Below are 6,924 nucleotides of genomic sequence, written 5' to 3' on the forward strand. Positions count from 1 at the left end.
CCCCCCCCCCCCCCCCCACCCCCAAATCCTTCTTGTTGTTGTCATTGGCTGGAACGCTGGAGCACTGTTTTGGTATGCTTCGTGGTGCAGGTAGACACAGTTTGTTTTTGTTGCCGTTTGTAGACCCCGGGCGGTCTACAGAGACCCCGTTTTTCTATTCTAGGGCAAAAGCTCTGCGTGAGAAGTTAACAGAAGCTGAGGAGACAGAAAAATAAGAAATTCAAGGAACTGTCAGCTATAAATGTGCGGCTGCAGTCATGTGAAAGCCTTCCTTTTTATAGTTCAGGGCTTTAGGAATGGAGAAAGACAGTAAGCCTCTTCTTCTTTGGTACCGAGTGTGTCTGATAAAACTCCAGAAGAAGAGTCTGCGGTTCTTTATTTGGATATCGGATGTACCACAGCCAGAGGTGTCAAGTAACGAAGTACAAATACTTCGTTACCTTACCGAAGTAGAACTTTTGGGTTTCTATGCTTTACTTGGGTCTTTAATGCGCAGCAGGCTTTTTACTTCCACCCCTTTTACATTTTCACACAATTATCTGCACTTTCTACTCCTTACATTTTTAAAATAGCCTCGTTACTCCTCTTTCAGTTTGGCATGTTTTCATTCAGGCTTGTCATCATTAAAAAAACAACCCAAAAATCTATACAGATAAATGGCGCCATGCGGATGGAGGGAATCCCTCCCAGATTCATTACAATACTCATAGACATCGTGTCATCATATCTTCTGCTCCATGAAACGCACGTTAATGCTCAGTAGTACACGGAAGTGCTTCTTTGGGGTTTTTGCATGTGTTTTTTTGTTTTGGTTCGTATTGGCATTTTTTCCCATTAAATTACTTTTACTTATTTACTTTTAAGGAGTTTTGAAACCAGCACTTTTACAGAAGTCTTTTTAAACCCTTGTAACTGTACTTCTACCTTTTAGTATTGAATATTTTAATACATATTATACTTTGAATGCTTTTGACACCACTGCCTGCAGTACCGGTTTTAATGTGGTACAGTGTTACGGCATTGCTTTTTGGATACATCCATTTTTTTTGTAGATGTTTTTTGTTCTTCTTTTTTTCTGAAAAAAACAAACCCTTTGTCCAATGTTCGGTAAACAACCAGTTTCCTAATTACCAAGACATTATGTCTGTGAGCCATTAATTAAAAGATGGCCGTGGGCTCTTTAAACCTACTCAGCCACGTTAAGGTTTCTGCCGAATTTTAGGAGGACTGAAGTGAGACAAAAAAATTGGAAAATACAATGAGGAAGAGAAAGCCAATGGCACAGCGTTTTTAAAAGAAGAAACATGTCAGATCCATATCACTCATCCACCCTCGCTGCCACGCATATCATCAGGTCAGCTCCAATAATGTCAGCTCCATAACGCGCCGTCACTTTTATGAGGGCGAGTGTAAAGATTGAGGCAGATCTCTGAAGCTGTAATTTGATGTTTTTAGGATAAACTCACATTTGATTTGCATGCTTTGCCAGTTAAACATAATGGATTAATTGTGTGTGTGTGTGTGTGTGTGTGTGTGTGTGTGTGTGTGTGTCTTTACCCTTGGACCTTGAGCAGCTATGAAATGTAGTAGCCTCGTAACTCGACTTAAGGAATTTATGCCCCCCCCCCCCTCCTCCTGAATGAACATATCTCTGTGCCGTCGTCTGACTCACCTTCCAGACATGCAGCCTGCCTCCCTGTGTGTTTGCACACACACACACTTTGTCACTTTGCATTAGAGTGCCAAGGCCCGGCCTGGCTGTGTACCTTGGCATGTCAAACCTGGGGGGGGGGGGGGGGGGGGTCTTAAATGGGTCTTAAATGCTGATATCACACCTGTAAGGATGTCCTGCAAGTTCATTTTTGACCACTTTGATGCCAAAACATCACAAGAATCCTCGCAGTGTTAGGGCTCAGTTAAGCTTCTTAGGAAAACATGCAGACCATCATGTGACACTCTCCTCTGAAAGCCATACTTAATAATTCTTAGTTTTAGCAGTTACATAAGGTAGAGTGGCCCACTCTGGAACATAAGAAGGTGGGTAATGATCCTTAACATGTCCAGTTCAAATCCGTAGTTGCTTCAAAGATGTGGCTAATTTGTGGTTTAAAAAAAACAACAAAATGTGAAATAAAACTTCCCTGCAGGTGTTTTTTTTTATCAGGGATCAACCGAACGATACCAGGTTTTTCAAGGCCTATAACCATTAGTAGTAGTTAATGATACTGATAACTGATATTTGGATTTGCATTTGCAGTGAAAACTAAAATGCTTCAAGGAATTGTTGAATAAATGAGAGTTTCGGCACAGTACCCAGTAACAGAGAGGGAGATGGTGTTGTGACTCGGTGGTGAGTGAAACCGAAGCAGAGCGACGGACACAAAGCTGGAGCCGAGCCAAAGTAGCGCTCATTTGAATTCATTAACGTTATCGGTTATCAGGCAAATAAAACGCAGATACAGATAATCTGTAAACGGCCTCAACACACGGCCTGATAATCACACAGGGCAGATAATCGGTGTATCCCTAGTTTTTATTTGGATTTATCCTGGATGAAGTCAGGGTTGACCCTCAGCAGAAGGCAATGGGCTTTTGAGTGCACTGTTTTTCATCAGGAACGCTTGGCTGACCCTCGATAAAACTGGACTGGTCCACGAGCAGCATGCTGCCAGTCCACATGGATGACCGGCGACACTGCCAGTCATCCATGATGTGACCACGGTTTTATCCGAGCAATCTGACACCAATCTGAAGTCAAAGATACCAGTCGGCAATGGCCGGGGAAGCAGTTGTACGTAACACATCCCGGATATTTTGATGGAGTTGAAATCATTCCGTGGGACATTGAGGAAAGCGTTTGCTGTGTGCTGCTTTCTTCCCTGTGAAACCAGCTGCTGAGGCGTGTGCAGACGCCTCAAAGGCATAGAAATAAAATGGATAGAAAGGCCACTGAACTGCCCGATGCAGCTCAGGAGACTTTTTCGGAGTTGCAGGGACAGTTAGACCCGGCGGCAGTGGGTCAGCGGACCGCTAACGTTAAGCCCCTTTGTGGTTGTGTTGTCTCCCTTTGGTCAATTTTAATGTCTTTGTTTTTTTGCGGGGTTTTCTTTGGTAATTTGACGTCTCTTTGTAGCCTGTTTGTGTCCCTTTTGTTGTAGTTTTGTGTCTCTTTTTGGACATCTTTTTTCATTATCATTTTGGACCGTTACTATCACCACGTCTGTGTCTGAAACCTTGGAAACACTAGAGCAGATAATAAATAGATAACCCTCAAAAAGCTTAAAGACAAAACTTGCAAAAGAAGTCCGACTACAACCATTCGGTCTGAGAAAAGTCTTTTAGTCACATTCATTTGGCTAAGGTGCTGCCCAAAACAGCTTGGGTGCTGCACCTAGACCTTGTAATGGCCTTCATGTTACCTGTTTGCAGTGTTGTGGGGGGGCTCCCACAGCCATCACAGGCATGTGGACCACTATAGCAGTGAAGCATGTGAGAAGCCCTACAAGGCGCTTTGGACAGTGAAATGCAGGCTGGGCCGCCGCTGGCAGCTGGTCCTGCATCCGAGGCAGAGCAGTGACAGAGAGCGGCGAGTTTAGGTCATCGACTCCTCGGCGCGGCGATTAGAGACGGAGGATTTAGTGGATGAGAGGAGAGAGGAATCAAATAATGGGATGTGGATACCCGGCCAGCCAACCAGCCGGCGTTTTTTTTCCAGGCTCAGCGGCTGGCAGAAGCCTCCCTGTCGTCCCTGAGCTAAAATTAGAGCGGAGCTGAGGGGGTCTTCTCTGGGCCCCCTTTCATTATTCATCAGCTGAAAAAGGACCCAGTTCAGTTTCTGCCTGCAGCAGTGAGCCGCTGCTCTGTGTTTTTTTTGTGTGTGGATCTGCCATCACGAAACATAAGAGGCAGCACAAGAGAAAAGCCAAAGAGAAGAGCTTTTTACTCTGCTGGTTGTTGGAAATAAAGGAGCGGTGCTTCTCCTGATGTTCGTTTTTCTTTGCTTGTTCATCCCATGTGATGTTTTAGGTATCGTTGCTGGGGATTTGGACACAGCGTATGTGGGAAGGATGCTTCTCATTGTCCTTATGACATTTATAAGATTAGTACTTGTTTGGCAATGGCTACCGACTGTTAGTGAGGATAGAAATTGTTTAGTTTCTGGATAGGTTCCAGTACCCCTACCAATGTAATATAGGGATTTCTCTGCCATTACAAGGTTTAGGTGCATGCGGCCCATGAGCCATGTTAGGAAGCCCCCTAGACAAAATTAATGTCAATAAAAGACTTTTGATCGTTGACGGACTTCTTCTGCATGTTTTTTGAGTGTTATTTATTTATTACGTGCTCTGGCCTTTCCTATGTTTAAGACACATATGTATATGGTGATAGTAACGGTCCAAAACAATTTGAAAAAGAGACTCAAAACTAACACAAAGGGACACAAAGAGACATAAATGACCACAAAGACCCAAAACACCATAATGAAAACAAAAAATGACCATAAAGAGACACACCACAACTAGAAAAAGATGCCAAATCCCACAAAGAGACTCTCAATGTACGAGGGAGATTGTATTCATGTGAATGAAAAACATTTTCCCGGGGAAGAACGCCCAAATCCCTGCACACATACTGTAAGTCTTCCGCAAAGCCGGGAAAATACTGCAATACTTTTCCTTTTCAGGGTCTAGGTTAGGCTGCCATTGTGACATTGAACCCCTAACCCAATTACTGCTTAAAAACCAAAACAAACGGCAGGATCTGTGCTGTCGGCAGGCTTCTCATTTTTACATTTTGAGTGTATCACAAGAGTAAGCTAAACAACTAAATGAATCTATTGGCTCTCACGTGGTAAACATGCATTTAAAACCAGAGTCAAAGATGGTTTATTAGAGAAAAAGGCCACTCTGCACCTTTTTTTTATATTTAGTCAGACATAACAAGAAAACTAACCTTTCTAAAACTAGAACCCCTCAATTATACTTAGTACCTGTCCAATATCAGGTGTCATCAAACATATATATCAACCCTTAAATGTTTTTTACATGCATAGTTGTTATAATATTGTGTATTGTCCCCCTTGGATGCAGGATAGACCCGACAAGTACTAATTTCAGGGTTTCCGCGGCGTTTTAAAAAGTCTAAAACTTGAAGAGCAAATGTTTTTTAAAAGTCTTATATTTGTTCTGATACTGTGTTCTAGGTCTTAAATAATTTTAAACGGGTCCTAATTTGTTAACGTCCATGCAATGCTACCTCATTATGCTCATATAATAGCAGATATAAATTTGCTGTATTGCGACTTCAAACGAGACCAAACTTGTAACTTATATTGCAGCCAATCAAATTTTGTTCGAAATGGTCTTAAAAACGTCTTAAAATATCTTAAAGTCCACTTGGTTAAATATGCAGAAACCCTGTAATGTGCTCATTAGTGGTAGAAACTCCTTAAAGTCTGCTTCTCTTCCATCTGTATTTGATATTGCCTTCTTACTAGTATCTGTGGAGTATGAATGGAGCTTATAAAACTCCCTGAAGTCTAGTCTTTGTTTGGGACTAGAAGAACAAAGGATGTGATCTGAGTCATATCAGTTTAATGCACTACAGCCCTCATGAATATTAATCACCAGTCGATGTAAAAACACGCCTACGGGCCGTTTTCACTCTTTATTTTTATTTTTTAACAATGTGTTTATTGCAGTCCAACCGTGGGTACAGACCACATTTGTTCAGACGAGCAGCATCGTTTTTTTTTTCTTCAGTTTTCTTATCAGTACAACAACATGACAACAAACAAATAAAGTTTGATGGCCAACGGCAGGAAGGACTTCCTGTGGCGCTCTGTGGTGCATTGTGGGAGAATGAGTATATTGAGCGAGGGGTCTGAGCGTCCTCCCCAGGACGTTTTTAGCACCAAGCACTTCATTTCCTGCATTCTGATACATAATTGTTCACCAATTTATGTGGAAACTAGGGCGGCCTGATATGTGGAAAATATGCAACATGCGATAATTTTGTTATATCTCACTTTATTGCTCGCGGTACATAAACTTATATTATATCAGTTCAACATTTCTGCTGCTTTCAGTGTTGTGCTAAAATACAACAAATTGCAAATTGAATTTAAACAAATAAAAATACATAATTTCTAACATTCTTTTATGGAGAACTTGGACATTATATTAAATGTATGAGGCACGAGTAAAACAAAAAGAATGACAGATAGATTTCAAAGGGCAGTTTTCTACTGATGTTTTCTGTCAACTAACAAAAACAAAAATTGTCTATCGCGATATGTTGCAACCTTTTGCAATGCGTATATTTTGCCAGTTGGTATTGCAATGACGATTTAAATAAAATGTAAAAAAACAACAAAGATAAATGTTGCAGTCCTAGTGGAAACACCTTTATTTATCTAAAGGAAAACAATAAACTCAAGAGGCAGGTAACAATACAAAATATAATAAAATACAACGGAGTATAATGCAGTCAAGTCAAGTTTATTTTAGCCATAAAAATGGAAATTACAGTGCTCACACTCGCCATCATACCCATAAAAACTAGAGAATAAATACAATACAACAAATACACTACAATATTATACATAAATACAATACAAAATAAAGTCAAATAAAAACGTATAAAAATGTAGGTTTAAAGTGCTTGTTGTAAGGGCTCTTTTACATTAGGGACCTGGGCACGGATCCGAGTACACCTGACCCCAAAGTCCAGTTTGTTGCATTAGTGTGAACAGTGCATACCAGACCCGGGCAGAGTCGCTGGATCCGGGTCCGAGTCCACTTGAGAAAAAGCAACAACTAGTTTTTAACCGGTTTTAAATCTGTCTCAATGAAACACTGATGCCATTATATCAGCAACGTTTTTGCACTGATGATTTCCCTTTGGCTCAGGCTGAAACCTCTT

General features: G+C 41.2%; 1 protein-coding gene across 1 annotated transcript in view; it reads right to left on the reverse strand.

Moving 5' to 3' along the window:
• Positions 1-6,924, reverse strand: part of wwc1 (WW and C2 domain containing 1) — a 54,773-nt gene that overhangs the window by 34,515 nt on the left and 13,334 nt on the right. The window lies entirely within an intron of this gene.

The sequence above is a fragment of the Etheostoma cragini genome, chromosome 13 (assembly GCF_013103735.1).
Source record: "Etheostoma cragini isolate CJK2018 chromosome 13, CSU_Ecrag_1.0, whole genome shotgun sequence".
In the NCBI taxonomy this organism is placed as follows: domain Eukaryota; kingdom Metazoa; phylum Chordata; class Actinopteri; order Perciformes; family Percidae; genus Etheostoma; species Etheostoma cragini.